We start from the raw sequence: 21,001 nt of genomic DNA, 5'->3' as shown, positions 1-21,001 counted from the left end.
GAATTTTCAAAGATGTTTTTACTCATGGGTTCAGGGTTGGCAATTTGCATCAAGTTGCAGGAAGTCCATTGGGGACCATGTCAATTGACACATCTCATCTATAACACCGAAGGTCTACTTATGGGGCCCTACCCGATGTGAGTCAGATGGTGACAGGGATGCCTGAACTCAAGAAGAGCATGAAGGTACATGTCTGATATGTCCTGAAGGAAAATCTTACAAGGGGACCATTCCCCTCATGTAGCAGGTCCAAAGGTTTGGAACAACCCGAGGAGTTTGAGATTCATGATCGGGAATCTCATGTATGCAGGTGGAAGAAAGCCCTCTATGGCTTGAAGCAAAACACACCGGGTGTAGTATGAGAGGATTGATAACTGTCTGATGAAGTTGAGATTCACTAGGAGTGAAACCGATCCAAACCATTGCTCGGAGGTTGTGGATGATAGACCTCTCATACCAACACCTTCTGAGGACGACCTATTTCTAACAGGTGCAGACTCTCTCATTTGTAGAAGTAAGAGGGAGTTGGATTCCGGATGTGGAATGGTAAACTGCTAGCCCGTGACTACCTCGAGGATCTTAACTCTCAAAAATTATATGGTAGTGATGCTGGACCAGATTTGGGAAATGCCTCTGAGTTTCATAAACTCACTCGCATTGATGTTCTTGGTGAACTTCCGTCTGGATATATGTTTTGCAGTTAGCATGTTGGGCTCATATTTTGGTTGAGCCTCACTAGATTGGTGATAAGAATCTCCTGAGATATCTTTGGGGCACAATCTCTCATGAATTGAGATACACTGCCAAAACTGTGAAGCTGCATGATTATTCGAATGCTGACTGGGCAGGCAGTGTGGAGGATCGCAAGAGCACTTCTGAGTGGTGGTTCTCTTTGGATTCTGCTTAGATATCATGGATGAGCAGGAAACAGAAGTCGGTTGCTATAAGCACCACTAAGACCGAATACATAGCTACGAGTATGATCTCGTGTGAAGTTGTCTGGTTGTGGAAACTCTTCAGCAAGCCATTTGTACACATGATGGATACCACCGTGATCCTCTGTGACCAGGGGGGATTCGATTGTTGAGGAATCATGTATTCTATGATTGCTCCAGCATATAGATATCAGATACTACCTTATCTAGGATATGGTACGTCGATGAGCGAGGAGGCTCCATTGCATTGAGACTGATGTACAGGTCGCAAACATTCTGTCAAAGCCCTGGGGAAAGGTCAAATTTGTGACCTTCCCAAACGACTTGGAGTCGTTGAGAGACCCTCTTATGAGAGTCCTACATGTTGCATGCATTGAGCTCTAGGAGCTCCGGGGGGCTCGGGGTACTTACTGGAGCAACAAGCGACCATAGGGCGACTCTACCTCCCCTAATGGTGCGTTGTGTACAGGGTGAATGGCTCAGCCTTCCCCTGTGATACCCCGTGGCGACTTAGGGACAGGATGAGTGGTTCTCCTGTCGAGGCATCCTACCCATGCAGTTTGGAACTCATGGGAAGTACCTCTCATCTGGCCAATGAGCAAGGAAATGGGGTTAGGGACCATAGTAGTACTATCGATGGACGCATCGTTGTATCTACCGTACTCCCTATGCTAGGATGACCTCCATTGATCTGGAATCAATGAAACTGATCTGGGATCAGTATGAGTGGTTTGAGACACTCTCTTGTGATATTGATCTAGGATCAATAAAACTGATTTCGGGTCAGTAAGAGTGGTATTACTCAGTCTCTTCATATGGAACTGACTTCAGGTCAGTAGAGAATGGTATGAGACATTCTCGATCAATTTTTCTTCTTCATGGTTCAGCAACGCAGAGCAGTGCAGGGCATTGATGGCAGGGATAGTACACTCTGGCAAATGGATTAGCGGATGGAATTCTCCCTAGTTGAGAGGAAGCGTTAAAATTGGCAACTAGGGCCAAACTCCATGTGGGTCATCTTATTTATGGCAGCTGATATTTTTCTTGGAATCCTCTCATCGAGAGGTGTAGGATTGATCTAAAGATCATTCGATTCCGATAAGTATTCATGGAGTTATGATTTTATCTGTGTTATAAGACAATTCGTCAAGGTTGGCCAGCGATCAAATAACCCACACATGTGCTCAACGTTTTAGTATAAAAGGAGGTGACTTGCTAGTCATTTCTACACACACTTCACTCTTCATTTCTCTCCACTTGTTCTGGATTTTAGTGGCAAGAGAAATCTAGATGATGAAGCCCTAGATGCAGGAGGAAAGGAGACTAAGGGAGCTACCCTAGGAGGATGCCCTAACCGCAGTCTTAAGGAGAATGCCCTAGCCGCAGTCCTAGAGGGGAGATCTAACCCTAGACGCAGTGACAAAAAGAGCCTTAATTGCAAACACCTATACGCTGCCCAAACAGGTCTTAGTCGCAGCAAAGTCATGGGTCTTTTGGAGGACCGAGTTGTTGTAAAAGAGGCCGAGGAGATTTTGGGACAGTGTGGGAGAAATATGTAGTTGAAGGTCGAGTTGTTGAAGGTGCAGTGGATGTATTTTGAGGATTGTTCACACTTGCATGGAGGCCGAGTTAGGAAAGAAGAATTGTGGATTGGTTGAGGGCAGCAAGAGGCAAGGATTAACTGTTTTGGAGGGTTGTTAGGGTGCCGCAGAGATCTGTGGTAGGCCGCAAGCCTAGCCACTCCAAAATAGGGTTGCATGTAGACTTGAGAGGCTGCCATATGCCCAGAACAGCAGCATGGTACAACAATGTTACAATGGGGCAGCAGCAATAGCATGGTGCTGCAAACACAGTGGGACAGCAGCATGGTACAGCAATGTTATAATGGGACAACAGCAATAGCATGGTGTTGCAAACACGACAACAGCATGGTTTAACAATGTTATAATGGGACAGCAACAATAGCATGGTGTTGCAAACACATTGGGACAGCAGCATGGTACAACAATGTTACAATGGGGCAGCAGCAATAGCATGGTGCTGCAAACACAATGGGATAGCATGGTAAGCATGGTGCTGCAAGCTCACATGGGATAGCAATGCAGCATAAGGTGCAGCAGTATGATGTGTACAACATGGTCATGAGGTCCAACATTGTGATGATGGGTGCAGCATGATGACGAGATGCAGCACAATGATAGGTGAAGGAGTCACCTTGGAGAATCAATTGAATCAGCATGTTTTCAACTGATCTCATGTATCATCTTCTTAGAGATGATCTATGCTCTTATCTAGATAAGTCAAAGTGTTGACTTCTGTTGTAAATGTACTATCTCTCTCTCTCTCTCTCTATTGAACTATTGAAGAACATATAAGAAGAATTGATCAAGGGTTTCCCCACATTGGGGTTTTTCCTTGGCTAGTGCCACATCTTGTGTCCTCTTGTCTTGGCTTGTCTGCTGTGATTTATGTTTATGTTCTATATGCAATTTACTATTATGCTAATGTGATTGCTAATCTGGAAAAGATATTGAGCTAACTATGAAAATTGAAATAAATTGCTCTAAGCATAGAACATACCTAAAATTAACAGCATCTTAATATTACATATAAGCACTCTTTGAAATTGTGCCTCGTCGTTATTTTCTGAAGTGAACCTAATTGCATACCTTGTTGTAAGAAGTTTGAATGATTGCTAATCCTCTCGGTATTGCATAAAAGAGCATTGTTGTCAAACAGCATAATTTTCAAGGTAGCCTATTGTTTTTAATTGCTAAAGAGACACAAGATTGCTCTCCCCCTTCTATTGTCGAGGTTGCCAATTCATAATATCATTTTACAATATCTTGCAAGCATCAGCTTTGGAGCATTAAGTTAAAATGTCAATAACAAGTGATATTGTGGTCTTAGCGGTGATTTCATTCAAATCTTATGATTGAATAATCTCTATTGGAAGTTACCAATTTTGCTCTTTGCCTTCCATTGTCATTTAGAGCACTTGCCTCATTAGGATTGTTATTTCATTGGATAAATCTTGAATTTATTTATTTTGAAGCATCTTAATTGGCAAATCAAGTGGTTTATTGGCACATTGCTTTAGTTGAGATTGTTTCTACGATCGCTCTCTAAGTACTACATTTACGCTCTAGTGTTGAAAGCATTGAATTTTAAGTAATTTAATGTGAAGTACTTAAAAATCATTTCATAATCTCTCTAAAAGCCATCACCCATATCTTGCATTTCATTCTAGGACTAGAAGTGCATATTTAAAATATACCTCCAAGCATAAGCTTGGTTGTAAGAAGATAGGAACACCTTTCTCACCTAGCTTGCAAGGTTTAGACCCTCATTTGTGGTTAACACAGGTGACCTTACAGTTCTCTTGTGGGCAATCCCTTGCAGGAACGGAGGCACTTGGGTGGTTAGAACTCCACGGGAGGTATCGTTAATGAGGCCTTAGCCTCCTTCTTTTGGACTTCTCTCTACAACCTACATTTGAGACTAACTTCAAAACAGTTGAGAGAAAGAATTCACCTAGAATAGGCATTCTAACTAAAATTTACCAAGAGCTTGCATCTCACTTAGTTTTAGGTATTGTGTCTCATATAGGATAGTTCTTCATCCCAGCAGCAATTGTTCATCCAGTAACTCGGAATTTAATCTATAGTGTGCAAGTAAATTGACTCCTAAGGCACTAGTCTCTAATTGATAATCTCAATAAATCTAATCAAGTTGTGTTAAACCAAGTTGCTAGGCCAATCAATTGTGTCTCCAGAACTCATCATCTCATTCCTAGGGACTACCCCCTTTAGCTTGTTGTAGGGAGACAACTTAAACGGAGAGGACCAAGATCAGAGTGACAACCACTACCCTGAGCGTTGTCGCATTCTCATGTACAATTTGAGCGACAACAGGTTATAAGGTACAATATTCTTCTTCTTAATCCTAGCTTTCTTGCAAAAGTCAATGAACTCATTCTAAGTGAATTCTTCTCCATTATCAGACCTGAAGACTTTGATTCTCTTCCCTGTTTGATTCTTTATTAGTGCCTTGAAATCCTTGAACATATCAAATGCCTTGTCCTTGTGTTTCAAGAAGAATATCCATGTCTTTCGTGAGAAATCATCCACAAAGGTTATTTAGTATAAATAGCCACCAAGAGATTTCACCGACATGGGTCCACATAAGTCAAAACGTATGAGTTGTAGAATGTCACTGGTCTTGCTCTTGCTAGAAGAGAATGGCCCCTTTGCTTCATAGTGTAAATGGGCAAACCTTCAGTGCCATAGCTCACTTTGATGATTGCTATCATGTACCAATGCTCAGATTGGTCTTCCATTGACTCTATAGAGTCCTTCAATTCTTGATCCCAAAGTAAATGCATCCCTCATGCGAGATTCCATAGGCCAAGTGAGGACCTTTCCTCTTATGAAGGAAACCCTCATCCCTTTGTCTTCCAAGGCAAATATAGATACAAGATTCTTCTTCAATCCTGGAACATACATAACATCATGTAGATGTATGATTTCACCATAATCCAAATGAAATGAAACAGAACCAAAGCCCTTCACTAGATAAGTAGAATTATCTCCAAGAATGATCTTCAAATTAGTCTCCCTCTCAACCAAATTTGAGAGGACTTCACAATACCCAATGAAGTGTCTAGAGGCCCCACTATCTACCAACCAACTATCAAACAAATTTGAGGGAGAGGAACTAGAAAATGCAAAAATAAGAAAATATTCAGATTGAGTAACAATTGCATTATTCCGATACCTTGAGTTCCTTGATCTCTTTTGAGGGCGGTGGCCATCTTCACGATCATCAGGAGAATCTCTTCTTCTTCTATCATTTGTCTTGTAGTTGTTGTAGCCATGATTATTGTTGTAGTTGGACCTTGGAGTTCTTCTCTTCTCTGGGCAATCTCAAGCAAGGTGACCAAGCATGTCGCAATTGAATCATTCCACTTGTGACATATCCCTTTTAATCCTTCTATTAGAGTCCTTGGATGGTGGAGTAGCCTTCCTTGAATTAGATGGTCTTCCTTTCCTCTTCTTGTCTTGAGCAACAAATGTAGAGAGTTCTCTTTCTTCATGCTTTTGAATCCTTCCTCTAGAAATCATCCTGGTTTCTTCTTTATTGCACTTGCCAACGAGCTCATCAAATGTCAAGAACTTGTCAGTGTTGCTTATAATAGCAATAAATTCTCCCAAATTGGAGGAAGACCTTGAAGTGCAACGAGTACCAGCTCTCTATCAGACAGATTCTCCAGCAGTCAGCAATTGATCCTTTATTTGGGATATCCTCATGAAGTATGACTACACAGTCTCTCCCTTATTCATTTTGATGTCCTTGAGTTGATTTTTCAAGGAGAGAATATGGTTCAAATTGTTCACCTCATACATCCTAGCCAGCTTATCATAGAATTCCTTGGACTTCAACTTAGAAATGTAAGTAAGCAAATGATCTCCTAAAGAGTCAATAATTATTTTCTTGGCTTTGGTCTCACCTTTCTTGTACTTGGCCTTGATAGTAACAGAAGCATTTTCTGGAGGCTCGGGTACTTTTCCTTCCACATATTCTAAGACATCATTCTCATCCAAGGTCACCTCCAACCTGATTTTCCAAGTAACAAAATTTGATGAGTCATTCAGCTTCTCTCCCTCCTTGAAGTATGAGGTAGACATCTTGACCAAGTCAAATAAAATATTTTCAAATCTTTCCAAAGGTGATTGCTTGTCTCTTATCTCCTTAGGCTCGTCTTCACCTCAGTGATGGTACCATGTTAATTTCCCAGTGTTCTATGCTTAACACAATCAGTTATTCCAATTCTTCTTCAATTAGCAATCAATTTCCAATATCTTCCAACAATAATAAGAAATTGTGGATAGAACAGTAAATGAAATGCACAATAGAATACATCCAAGAACAATAGAGACACGGTATTTGGTCAAAGACTAGGGAAAAACCCCACAAGGGGGAAAACCCTTTCAAAATTCTTCTTCTATTAGATCGTCATCAAATGTTCAACGGAGAGATACAATGTCCCAATTCATCAACAATGAGTCAAAGTCAAACCGTTGACTATCCAAAAACAACTAACCAATATCCAATCAAAGATGAGCCTAGAAGTCAAATATGGTCAACAAGTCAAATCTGCAATTCTAGTCAAAGTCAATAGCATTAGTAGCCTTGATCAAGAAATGATCAATAGACAAACTACCTCCAAATCAGCTTGATTAACAGTTAGAAAATGTGGCCTTCTTTGCTAGTCAAAGTCATCCAAAAACAATCCCAAAATAATGCCTTCAAATCTAGTCAAAGTCAAACTTTGACTTGTGTAAACCCTAGTTTTACAATTTCGGTCAGCACTAGTCAAAATGAACTGAAAGAGTTCGATCAACCTCCTTGTCAACTCAACCTTCCAAACAAATCGGAAAATCAGAGTCAAACCATGCTCCAATTCCAAAAAGTCAACACTAGTCAAAGTCCCAAAACAGAGGATAAATTCAGCCAACAAAAAACGACTCTCTCCTTTGCACGTGTGAAGATGAACCTCCAATTTCAAGGTTATATGAACCAAACCAAGAGAAGAATGTGTTGTGTGATGATGCTCCAAGGTGATGTGACATGAGGTCTATTCGTATGTGTCTTTGGAGGTCGAATTAGCTTGTCTAGGTCAACTTGTACTTTTGTGCACATGTGGGTTTCTCATCAAAAATATTATTTTTCCTTGATCAAATTAAATTCTTCCAAGGGTTAATAAGGACTTCTTTGGATGAGGAAGGTTTCCCAATGGAAGGAATTTGTCCCTGAGCTGCCAAATTTTAACAATTGGGTGATTAAAATCTAATTGGAAAAGTGATTGCTACTAAATGAAGAAATTGTTAAAAGTGATTTTTACATCATAGAACATTGAAAAATTAACAAGTACATCAATCCTTCACTTTGGTTCTCTAGCCAGCTCTAGTCCAATTTTGATTTGCCCCAATTCGACCATTGATTAACTCTGATTCTTGTAACAATGAATCTTAGTCATTGTTGAATTTTAGCTTCATGGCTAACAAGCAACAACACAAAATTCTTGTTGCAACAATCAACCTCTTGGCTTGATTAGATGATACTAATGAGATATCTAGCTTTGACTAGGAATCACTCCTCATCCTTCATTAGTGGGTACTTGTTTGCTCTCCTCAAGACAATAGCATCTCAGTCCCAAACATAAGATCTCCCAATCAAAATCTCACAAACATCTAAAGGAACAACATCACACTAGCTTTATCAACATGTCATTTCAAAAATGGCAAATCCAAATCTACAAGTCTTAGTGATCCATAGGTCAACATCCTTGCACATCCATCACAAAGTGTAGAATTTCCTTGAAATTTTGTAATTGTTATAGTGAACAATTTGAAAACTAAAAACTAGTTTCTTTTCACTAAAACACAAAATTTCTCTACTTCAAATTTGCAGCGAAATAGAACAGAATTAAAGACACATGCACACACAATTAAACACATTGTTTTTCTACGGAACCCAGCAAAGAAAACTCTCTACTTGATAAGAATTTTATTGATAGAAAATTGAGCAGTTGATCTCTTACAAATACAATTATTTCAATCTGAAAACAACCTAGTTTTCCTGCCTTGAGCTAGACATGAAACCCTTGCAACATTGTTGATCTTGGTTTCCCTCTACCAATTAGTGCACAAGCTTCTCTTGCACTATCTTCCTCTCACAAGCTCCACGCACAAACTTGTGCTTCCTATTGCTTGGTATGACCAACTCGTGCTCACCAAAATAATTATTAAACGTGTGCCTTTGTTCCTTCTTTTAAAGGTAATTTGAATGGTTAAAATTAGTGAATTTCTAGTTAAGGAATTGAACTGGAGCTTTTCTAGTTAACAAAAGTCAACAAAACTAGTTAACTAGATCTTCCTAAAATTTAGAAGGCTAACTCCACTTAAGCTTTCAGCTCCCAATTTAACTCACACTAGAAAATCAAAACTTGACCTTCAACTTCAACACATCAGTAAACTGCCTAATGCGCTCCTAATTTTTAGGGAAACTCCTCAATTTTAGGAACTCGACCATGCACAAAAAGGAACTCGACTTTAACTCCTTGAATTAATGCACAAATCAAGGAATCACTTTTCTTGCTAATTTCAACACTCCCTCTTAGCGAGGAAGGTGTTCCTAGAAGAACCTCATCCACCTGGATCTGTCCAACACTACCAAGGTCTTTGTTGCTGCAGTTGCTCCCTCTGAACTAGAAGGCTTCCCTACTTTCTTTTACGGAACCTACTTTGAGGACATGTTCTTTCCCACCATACTTTGCGAGCTTTGCTCCTCCTCATCATCATCCTGTTGATCAACCCAATTGCCAACTAACTTAACCTGAAACTAAGATACTGGCTAAGGCTCCATCTTGAGAGCTTTATCCTGCTCTCACTCAACCATCACTTCTCCACTTTGTGCACTACCTACCTTGTTGCACCTGTCTCTACCTGCAACTTGCAAAGATTCTTCACCCTCACACCTATCTACTTCTTACATCCAGAAGCTAAGCGCTGGAGGTAAGCCTTACCTCTATTGAAGATGATATCATATCCCTTGTTCTCAAGGGTGGCTACCGAAACAAGATTCTACCTCAATCCTGGAACATAAAGAACATCTCTGAGATGAAGGGAATTACTTGACTCCCTCTAAAAGCTGACAACACCAACTCCTCTAGCTACATATTGACCATCATCTCCTAGCTCAATCTGAACCTGCATGTCCTCCTTCAAGTGGTTGAAACTCTTCCTATTCCTGGTCATGTGGAAGGAAGCTCCTGAATCAATATACCACATACTGTGATCCGTTGAGCTTGCATGGCAAGAAATTCTTCTCGAACTGGGCAGAAAAGTCATCTACCTCCACTAATGTAGCAGCATGATCCTTCCCGGCCCCCTTCTTCTTAACATGACACTTAGAAGCATAGTGTCCAAAGTTCAAACGCATGGCAATGGAAGTACTTGATCTTACTTAGATCCTTCTTCTTACCCTTCTCATTGGACCCAGCCTCTCCTTGGCCTTTCTTGCCCTTAGCCTTACTACCCTTGCCGCCAAGGAGTTATCCTCATCCTTTGTCATAATTGATCACCCTTCTATGGTTCCTCTTCAGATCTCTTCCTGTATTCAGTTAATCCAAAACCTTTCCCACTTTGGGAAGTTCTCTCTCCCACTAACAGCATCTTGAAACCCTACGACTTGTGAAGTCCAAGTAAGGCAAAACTCACAAGATCATGATCAGATACAACTACGCCCACCCCACTTAGTTTTGTCTCGTACCTGAGTGAACCCTGACAAATATGGCATGATGGGCTCATCCTTGCTCATCTGGATACTCCTCAACTTCCCCTAAAAAAGCAAGCTTCCTGGTATCACTGGTACTTAGATACAACTTCAGGATTGTATTGTACATCTCATACGTTGTCTTCTTCTCACGGATGTGAGGCACTATATGATCTTTGACCCCTTCTAGAATGATCCTCTTTGCCTTGATATCATTCTTATTATGCTGGGCCTATTGCTAGGGGTCTTGAGTTGGTGTTATTGCCTGCTTGATGTACTCTCCCACCCCATTATCTTCCAGCACTATTGTGATCCTCCCTTTCCAAGCTATGAAGTTCGATGCTCCCTCTAGACAGTGATCTGCTCTCAACCCTTGGTAAGCCATACCACTTCCCTTGAGAGCTCTCTAAAAACTTGCCCACTAACAGTCTTGTAGTCCTTCACAAGAACTGTACTTAGGGCCTCTAAAACTGCCTCTCCTGGCAGACCAAATGTCCTTCTTTGATCTGCACTTAGGCCTCCTTTTGACACCTATTAGCAGCCCTCCTCACTGCTCTTAAGATGCCAAACAGATCTCTGTCCAACCTAGACTCTATCCTCTAGCATAACCACATCAGCAAAAGGAGACACGCATACCTTATTTCTACTCCCTTTGTCCTTGGCAACTGTGCACTTTTTTTGAGCTGTGGTTAGGGCACAACAACAACCCTAAATCTGCTCCAAATGACTACGGTTCTCTTTTCCAACTGTCCTCCCTAACTTTTTGTCCCTTCTATCACTTCCAACACTCTTGTTTAGCCTTTTTGGGTCCTCCAAAAGACACCTACAGGCCTATGATTCTGCAACTAGGGCATAGCAGATGTTTTAGACCTGTTACCAAAGAGAAAACCACCCTTTGTTCACCTGCGTTGTACTTTCTGTGAATGTGGCCTAGTGTGTAGATCCTCTCTAGGCCTGTTGGCCCTCCAACCAAGAGCTACCTCACCTCTGCAATTACACAGAATTTCTGCAACCTGAACAGAAGACAAAACACTTCCTGTTGTTGCACAAAAAAAACCCAAATCTCCCTCCTATAGCCTCAGCCTTTCGCCCATGCAACTCAGCCCTCCAAACAGTCTAGAAAAGACACAACCCTTGCTCCTTTTCACCTTCGCTGGAGTACTTCAAGTATGTAGCCACTTCAGAGATCTTCCTAGGTGTGTTTTGCACTTTGGATGTGCTATTTTTATTTTGATCCGAGCTCGGATACCATGTAAAATTTCCTTGAAATTTTGTGACTGTTATAGTGAACGATCTGAAAACTGAAAACTAGTTTCTTTTCACTAAAACACAGAATTTCTCTACTTCAAATTTGCAGCGGAATAGAACAAAATTAAAGACACATTCACACACAATTAAACACACTATTTTTCTAGGGAACCCAACAGGGAAAACCCTCTGCTTGATGAGAATTTTATTGATAAAAAAATTGAGGATTTTATCTCTTACAGATACAAATGTTTCAATCTGAAAACAGCCTAGTTTTCCTGCCTTGAACCAGACTTGAAAGACTGTTGATCTCTACTGCCCTCTACCAATCTGTGCACAAGCTTCTCTTGCACACTCTTCCTCTCATAAGCTCCACTAACAAACTTGTGCTTCCTATTGTTTGGTCTCACCAACTCGTGCTCACCAAAACAATGATTAAACTTGTGCCTTCATTACTTCTTCTAAAGGCAATTCGAATGGTTAAAATTAGTGAGTTTCTAGTTAACAAAACTAGTTAACTGGATCCTCCTATAATATAGGAGGCTAACTCCACTTAAGCTTTCAGTTCCCAATTTATCATTTAACTCAGACTAGAAGATCAAAACTTGACCTTCAACTTCAACATATCAGTTAACTACCTCATGCACTCTTAATTTTTAGGGAAACTCATAAATTTTAGGAGCTCGACCATGCACAAAAAGGAACTCGACTTTGACTCTTTGAATTAAGGCACAAATCAAGGAATCATTTTTCTCGCTAATTACAACACAAAGGTTATGGCTTTGGATGTTCAAAGGTATTCGATCCCGACCTTTGAACCAAAACTCGGAAATAAGATTAGCTCAGCTCCAAGAATCAAATAGAGTATTGAGCAAGGAATTTTGTGCCTACACTTTAACATGGAAAGTCTTTTCCATCTAGCTTCTCTCTCTCTCTCTGGTTTCTCTTCATTCATCCTATAATGAGGAGGAATTTATGTTTTGCATATTCATCTTCATCTCTAGCAAACTTGAGCATGTTAGCTATAGTAGTTGATTCAACGAGGCCTGCATATTCTTCATATTTTTCTCTATTCTAGAGAAATAAGGTTAAAACTCATGCTTCTCTGCTTCATATGCTTCAACATTTGTTTATTCATCCTTGAACCACTTGGTCTTCTATGAGTCTCCAAAGGTCCTTTAAAAGGTTCCCCACTTGTTGTGAATTGTCTACGACTCTAGGTCATGCACAGACTTCAACTATACAAGCACACTTGTATGGCCACTCAAATATGTAAAGCGCTTTCTTACCAATTTGATTTATTTTTCCCTAGTGGGTGAGTTATAAGTTATAATTGCTCAATGGCACTCACAAAGTGTATTTACAGTGTTCCACGGGGACTCGCCCCCCCCCCTAGGGGTCTAGTTTCCTCGCTCCCCTGCGCTCCAGGGACTTGGGGACGAGTAGGGGACGTTTCCGCACGCTCCCAAAATGGAGGAAACTCAGGGGGACGTGCCAGGGAAACGTTTCCCTTCCCTGAGGGGGCGTTTCCGAAAAGGGGGACGTGGGGGGGCGAAAGGGGGCATGGGGGGACGAGGGGGGACGTAGCACACCTTTAATGCATTAAAAACCATTTTTAATTTTTAATTAACTAAACGCTGAACTTAATCTTTAATTAAGGGGACAGAATTACATTCATGTATGACGTTGTTTGTAGATTCAATTTACGGTTGCAGAACCGGGGACAGAATTACATTCACGTATGACGTTGTCTGTAGATTCAATTTATGTAAACTCATCCATAGTTTCGTTCAAATTTTATATAAATTCCCACACCTGGCGTCAATAGCAACCAGTTACAATTCGAAAGTTCAAATAGTCAAAAAAATATTATATATATACTGTGAAAATTTTATAAATTCGTACTTTCTACTTGAGGAAAATTGCAACAGCACGTCTTCATTATTATGCCCTTCCCCACGCCTCCTTACTCATCCATAGTGTTCCGCTATCAAGTCCGAACTCATTAAGACACAAATATATGGGCAGGATTTGATTCCCCAATCCATGCTTGTCATTGCCAAATATATAGGCAGCATCATTTGATACCCTGACCTCTGCGAGCATGAAATTGGACTGAGCAGAGAGAGTGATATGTAACCGCAGTATATATATATGCTGCAAGTGATATGTAACCGCAATATATATATAAGCTGCAAATCTACAGACCTGCATACGCTAAGGAAGCCACGGTGCTCACTCACCTTCTCTCAAAAGTTTGACGGGTCGGAAACCATCTTTTGAATGGAACTTGGTGTCACTCAAAGCTATTGGACGTATGTCAACTACCTGCTGAATTATTATATGCATTATTAAAATAGTTATAAAATAATAATTGAGAGAATGGTTTTTTTTTCAAGTCATTTCTATGGTTAATGGCGGTTTGTCCTCTAAGGATGATACAGAAAATAAAATGGTTTAGATTTTGATTTTCGAAAGCCATTCTTATACTAGTTTGTTAGGTTGATATGATTGATATAGGTTTATATTAAGGTTAATGTTTTGTTAAGTTACACATTTATGTTTGTATTTACGTTAAGTGAATGTATATAATAATGGTTGGAATATTTTAAAATATGATTTAATAAGTAAATAAATTTATTTTGTTTTTAATTAATTTTTTTTTAATTTAAATTTTTATTGAAATCATAATATTATTTAATTGATAATATTTTATTTTTATTTATTTTTAAAAATTGAATTAGAATTTTATGATGTTGTTACTATTCTCATGTCTATTCAATGTTATATATGCAAAAATTTGTATTTTCCATCTTGATGATTTGCTTTCCCAAGACATTGTTTTGGAATTAAAGAAAAAAAAAAAAAAAAAAACGAACAAACAAACAGCCTACCTTTTATAGTGGACTCAATTATTAATTAATAAATTATATTTTATATTTATAAATTTTTAAGAGCCTGATGCTCCCCACGTTTCCTAAAAAATGATAGGGAGCTTTTGCATAGGCCGCTCCCGCACCCCTCGCTCCCTCGTCTCGGAACCTTGGTGGAACATTGTGTATTTATAACTTACTAGTCAATTGCATATACAACTTAATTAAATAATGTATAATGCACATACAACCCCATAGTAGGTGCAATAATTTTAACTAGAGAAAACCAAATAAAAATTCCACATGTTGTTAAGTTTCAAAATAGAATAATACAATCAATTATGTGTTTTACTAATAGCTTCTACCCTTATTCTTACAACAATAGCCATTGACATACAACGTCGTCTCCTATGCTAGGAAGCAACTTGTCGCTTTGTACCAAACTTCACCAAGTCGTTTGCTGTTACCAAGTCCACTCTGCTCCCAAAAATATATAGAATAGCTCAAAACTGGAGACTGGTTCCAAAAATACATAGCATAGCTTCCAATCCTTAATCAGTTTAAGACAATCAAATTCCACATGTAAAGAAATCAGGCAATAAGCGTATGGATAGACTAGCCAATGAAGGAGCTAATGCTCCCAATCTAAGGTTGGGAACCCGTTGGAAGGATCTCCCAATGTTGATGTTGAAAAAAGACTTTGATAATGGAGAGCCACAGATCCGCTTGCTGCATGAAAGCAATCAACACAGGCCAGATGAGCAGATGGGGAACTGCAGAAACAAACACACAATATAGTCAAGGAAGGGTCCCCGCCCTGTTTCAGCAGGAGCTGCAGCCCACCATGACACTGGGGAAGTCCTGCAATGCCACCATGATATGACCTAAACCAACACTGGGTAGGACTATAAAGACCTTTAGAGAGAACCGTGCCAAACCAGGTCTCTGAGCCACAAATTTGTGTAGCCTCTTTTCTGTTAGCTTAGTAGAATATTATAGGATAGAAAATAATGACAAAGCATATTGGTCAATAAATACTGACACTGTCATAGTAGCACTAGTCCCTACTGTTGGTATTGTGGACAATCTGTTAGTTATATTTTGAACCAGGGAGTGCAAATGGAACCCCAGAACTAGACTAAAAGGCCTCGGCCCAAATTTGAGAACTCTTTTGAATATCTGTACGTTTGTAGAAGTATAAATCTCTACTTTTATTTACCAAAATACTTAAAATCTCCTTATCCACTAACTTAAAAGAAAGGCCTTCAAGATGGAGCTGTTCAAAGCTATCAAATGGTCTAAAACTATGTCTCTACTAATAGCTTTTTCGAAGGACACTTATTCTCACGCGACACCTAGGCATATGCTCCTGCATCAAAAATTGTGTAACACTACAACAAATGTCCTCGGCGCTCAAGAACACCTACCACTAGATGTAATGTAAATGTATCTTAAGCTATCAAATGGTCTAAAACTATGTCTCTACTAATAGCTTTTTCGAAGGACACTTATTCTCACGCGACACCTAGGCATATGCTCCTGCATCAAAAATTGTGTAACACTACAACAAATGTCCTCGGCGCTCAAGAACACCTACCGCCAGATGTAATGTAAATGTATCTTAAGCTAAAAGCATGTGACCACGCAAATAGTAATTTAAATTGGAGTTGTCTATAATGCGACTTTTTGAAGATTCCGGTGATGGAATCCGGCGGAAGAAATTGAGGTCAAATCTTGATTTCTTGCAGTTAAAATGGTTTTTTAACTGCATATTTGGATTCAGCACCCTGAAAAACCCCTGTGACGCTTTCATTGTGCAGAAACTAGCTATCAAACTTACGATTCCATAAATTCTTGCCAGATTTCCACCGGAAAAATCCGCCGGAAAGGCCTTCAAAAAGTCGCGTTATAGACTATTTCATTTAAATTTGATAGCCGTATGAACCTTTTTGGCTGTGTTAGACGTGATAGCTGAATAAAACATTTTGGCTGTTTTTGACGTAACAAAAATGGTAATTTTTTTAGACATGCATGGCTTAATCTTTGAGACAAGCATATGACTACTGGCAGGATCAACCGGTAACCATCTACTTCAACGTGCAGTTCAAGATATTGAACTTAATATTAACATAAATTCTGAATACACATTGTGGAATAGGACATTGATCTTTTTAACGGGAAACGGAACAAATCAAGGCCGCATGAAAATAGGACACGACTGAATAAATCAACATGCAGTTCAAGATATTGAACTTAATATTAACATAAATCATGAATACACATTGTGAAATAGGACATTAATCTTTTTAACGGGAAACAGAACAAATCAAGGCCACATGAAAATAGGACACGACTGAATAAAAAATCAGAGAATTTCTTGGAATGGAGAGCTAGCGTATGATAGTTGCGTGCTATTGCAAAAAGTTAACATGATAAATAATGGAAAACGAGAAATTGCTAACAGCACAAAAAGATGTACATACACATATATATAATGAAGCGAAAACGACGTATGTATGTGTGCACGCGCGCGCGAAAATAGCAATGTTTAGAAAACAACTGAAGACGCTTACCGTAAAACTACAAATGGCGTGAAACTACAGAACGAGCAATTGCCTGCAGTAGGCACATGACCACGCATCTGAAGCTTAAATACAAAATATATTACTCGGCGTAGACCAAGAGAGCTGGTAATTGTCTTGCGAGATGAAAATGCCCACAAATCTGTGGTGAAAAGGGGCGAATTCCCCAAAAACTCGATGCTTATGCAACTGCATTTAAATAGCCAGAGATTTTGCGTCAACGCCACATTATTTGCACAAAAAATAAAAACAAAAATAAAACAAAATATTTGCACAAAATTTATAATTGATCGATTTCATGGCGCCGCCCGTCAAATACTCACCTCAGAGACGAGTTGGAAGCAACAACTGTTCACCGAAGATAATGTAATAATGGTTTGAACTCTTTTGACTCGTGATAATAGAATTCCTGTTGCTTCGCGAAAATTTAAGTTGCTCGAATTCTTGAAACCCTCGGCACTTGTCATATTCAGTATTACATTAAATAACAGAATGTTGGCCGTAACAATAAGGTAGCTTGTTCCCTCAGGGGAATTGAGGGTTTGTCATGATCAGATAAAAATCATCATTCTGCACTTGTACTTCTCATTCTTCACCGTATCCCACCACGACGCCATGGGCGCTCCTGCCCAAAGCTTTTCACTTCTCCAACGGATCTTTCTTACAGTCGGACAAGATCACAAAACGAAGGGGGCCGAATGCACGTGAGATGAGAATCGTCTCAAATTCATCCGAAATTGACACGCAGGCGCACAGGTGAAATTTACCGGAAATGCAGGTCAAATGAACTCTCGTACGGTACCGGAAACCCAAAATTAGTGCAATTGAAAGGAAGTTTAGCGCCAAATGAGCTCTCGTACGGTACCGGAAACCCAAAATTAGTGCACATGAAAGGAGATTTAGCGGGCTCGTGCCGAGAAAACAGGCGAGCAGCAGGAGGAATATCCGGCAGGCCATGCTGGCATTTCCGTCACAGTTGCGGGAGGCCCCGCTCGCCCGATTTCCATGTGTTTTTGAGGACGTGGCTGAATGCGATTGGATGTGGAATGGAGGTTCCGTCCGACCGACGGGGACGATGCATGGGACCTCGTCCTCGGCATGACATGTTCCAGGTTAACGTAATATGTGGATCAGCGTAAAGAATCACTTCTTTATTCATTTATAATTATAATTTGTTTTTGCCAAATAAATAATTTCTGGCATGAGCAATTTGTTTTTCCCTGATTATGGTATGAGTATTTGTTTTTCCCTAATTATGGTATGAGTTAGAGTTATGGTTATATTTATTTATTTTTATTCATGAGGTGTAGATTAGTTTGTTTGTTTTCGATTTAGTTTTTATCATATTTTAGAATTAAATTTTTTGGAGAAGAATTTAGGATGGAAATGACTTTAAAGGAATTAAATTATCTCAAGAGACATCCATATTCAACAGAACTTTAAGAAGAAGATGAGCTTTTAAAATACATAGAAATGTATAATAAATTCAAAAAATTAATAAGATGTTTCACTTATAGAATGTTAATCATGGGTTTAACACGCTCTCCATAAAATAAAACCTTGTCAAAGCCCCATATGAATGTTTACATCAACTATAATCATATTTTGCTATGAACCAATTTTCTAACGAAGAGAAGTGTAACTCTTGAATTTGCACTAAATGCATTTTTATGGTGGGAGCCTTTCACATGGTGATGCGAAGATGCACATTGACCCATGACCACATGAGAATTATTCAAGATAGCCTTGAAAGAGAATTAGTATCCAATTGGACAATGTAACAATGAATACATATAGTGGCGAAAATTGCACTCGAAACAAGCATAGTTAGTCCTGGACTTCATTGCAGAATACCATCAAATATCGATCAAAGTGGATGACAAGAGCTTCAAGCATTTGGGAGTTTTGAAGTTCAAGGCCCATATGTATGTTACTTGAAAGAAGAAATGCATTTTCTATCTATCAACACATTAGGAGATGTTTATCAGTTTGCAACAAAGTTGGAAGAGAAGTTCAAATGTCATAATAAAATGCAACCTCAAAAGCCAAGTACTCAAATCAACAAAAGCCCATTTGAGTCCAAAGCTATTATAAACAAAGGCAAAGGTAGAGGTGAGATTCATTGGAAACAAATGTAGCAAATGTGAGGCCATTGCTTTATTAATAAATTTTAAGAAGCCTAATGTAGGAATGTGGTGTGATCATCATTAAACATCTACTCACTGAAATAAATGAAGCATAACACAAAAGCATACCTTGGTCATGGAAAAAGCATAAAAACATTATAGTAACCAAGAACCTCCAAAATATGTTACAATTAAATATTAGTACACTAACCACGACAACATTGTTGTCAACCTGCAATGTGGTTCTTCAAAGTGTCACAAATGTGTAACCCTTCATTCTAATAGAGAAAGTCCAACAACTACTTGTCACAACACCTAAATATGAGGAAGAGCAAGCAAGTGATTGTTTCATGTTAGTATTCGGCTAACAGGGTAGCATGGGCATGATATCATTAATAATAGAAGCCAAAAGAATAACATATCTCAAGCAACCACACAAAAGTTGAAACTAAAGGTTGTTGACTATCCTCAATCATATCTCCCTTGGATAGATGGAAAGGGGGAAGGAAGTTCCAATCAAGAAATAGTGCATGTGTTACCTCCCAAATTACCACTTGGTGCAGATTCCATGAGCACGAAGGTTGAGATCCCAAGGGAAACTTGGGCAAGTTATCCACTATCACCTTGGTAGCCTTGCCTTTTTCTCTTTATACTAGTTGAGATCTATTGTGAGGGGGATTCCTTGTGGTCAACTAAGCTCAATATGTGTAGGATAGAATGGGAGCAAGAGAGAGCTTAGAAAACATAGATGTTTTTTTGGAGATTTGGTATTTTTGGGTGGTAGATGAAAGGGCAAATTGATGCCTTATCTATTTGGGCTATGAGGGCATGCATTCAACTTTAGAGGGTTTTTCCTATCAATATTGGGGTGTCATAGGTAGTCAAAGTGATGTGCACAACAATAGCCCCAATTTAGTCACGGACATCACAAATTTGTTTAGGGAGAGGTCTATCTAAGATCCACTTCTCAAGACAATTCTAAGATGGCCCGTAGGGGCAAATTATTTACAGATGCAATGATTTAATTAAATCAAATGCATTGATGTTTTCTTTAAAAAAGAAACATAAGAAGAAATAAGGGGTAAATAACCTTTTCCAATATGGAAAGGTTGCTCCTATATGACCCTTGAATCGACTTTGGCATCCACAAACCTACAAATAATAAGTATTGATAATGCACTAAGAACAATTTGACACACATATAACAAAGTTGTACATGGATTGCACAATAGCTTAAACAAAAGGTGGAAATTATTTCATTCCAAAGCTTGGGAGGTCTTTCACCGACACCTTACAAATGAAGAGAGTAAAACCTTATATAGTTCTCAATTCTATCTCCCTTTACAATAAAATTATTTGTTCCCTAGATTCATTAGTCCTCCAAGGAATACAATGAAATAACCCTTTCAACAACCTACTTACTAAAAGTGCAATAAGTTTGTTAAGATCCACAACTTCATCTAATAGGTTCTAATAAGATATCCAAGGAAAACAAATAGAATGAATCTCTCAAGTAACTAGCTCTAATAGACAAATCAAATAAAAGTAAACAATGGAATTAGTTAGTAACCACCTCCAATAATAGAGCTAGATAATAGGGTAGCTTCTTTGGTTGGGGGGTAGATCTATCACAACCTCTAAAATAGTAGATAGATCCTTATCGACATGTGCACCCTTGAATATGTGTCTTATTTTTGAATCCAAGTCTCAAACGGTAGAATTTCCTCAATAAGTGGCACAAATAACCTCCTCAAATTGAGCCATGACTAAATCCTTGTGATGTGTGCCAAATAATCAACCATAGCCAAATGTGTGACATCCATGACTAAGTTGTCCCATGAGATGCAATGAAGAATGTATAAATAGACCTCCATGTGGTATGTGTCAATCATCATCATGAA

At 39.1% G+C, this 21,001-nt stretch overlaps 1 protein-coding gene across 4 annotated transcripts in view; it reads right to left on the bottom strand.

Moving 5' to 3' along the window:
• LOC149153387 (mitogen-activated protein kinase kinase kinase YODA-like) overlaps nucleotides 1–17,828 on the bottom strand; it is a 294,318-nt gene extending 276,490 nt beyond the window's left edge. For 3 of the 4 annotated variants that reach the window (XR_016263135.1, XR_016263136.1, XM_089441563.1), the window contains exons 1-2: nucleotides 17,298–17,823; nucleotides 16,966–17,163 (exon numbers count right to left, since the gene is read on the bottom strand). The gene's annotated coding sequence lies outside the window, so the exon portion shown is untranslated. Of the gene's footprint in view, nucleotides 1–16,965; nucleotides 17,164–17,297 lie in introns of all 4 variants that reach the window. The other variant, XR_016263137.1, reaches the window with a different exon arrangement.
• Between the last annotated feature and the right edge of the window lie 3,173 nt (nucleotides 17,829–21,001).

The sequence above is a fragment of the Pinus tabuliformis genome, chromosome 9 (assembly GCF_031772625.1).
Source record: "Pinus tabuliformis cultivar Carrire ecotype Pingquan chromosome 9, CPIR1, whole genome shotgun sequence".
NCBI classification, from domain to species: Eukaryota; Viridiplantae; Streptophyta; class Pinopsida; order Pinales; family Pinaceae; genus Pinus; species Pinus tabuliformis.
The sequence above is the reverse complement of the archived record's forward strand: the minus strand, read 5'-3'. Positions and strand labels throughout refer to the sequence as shown.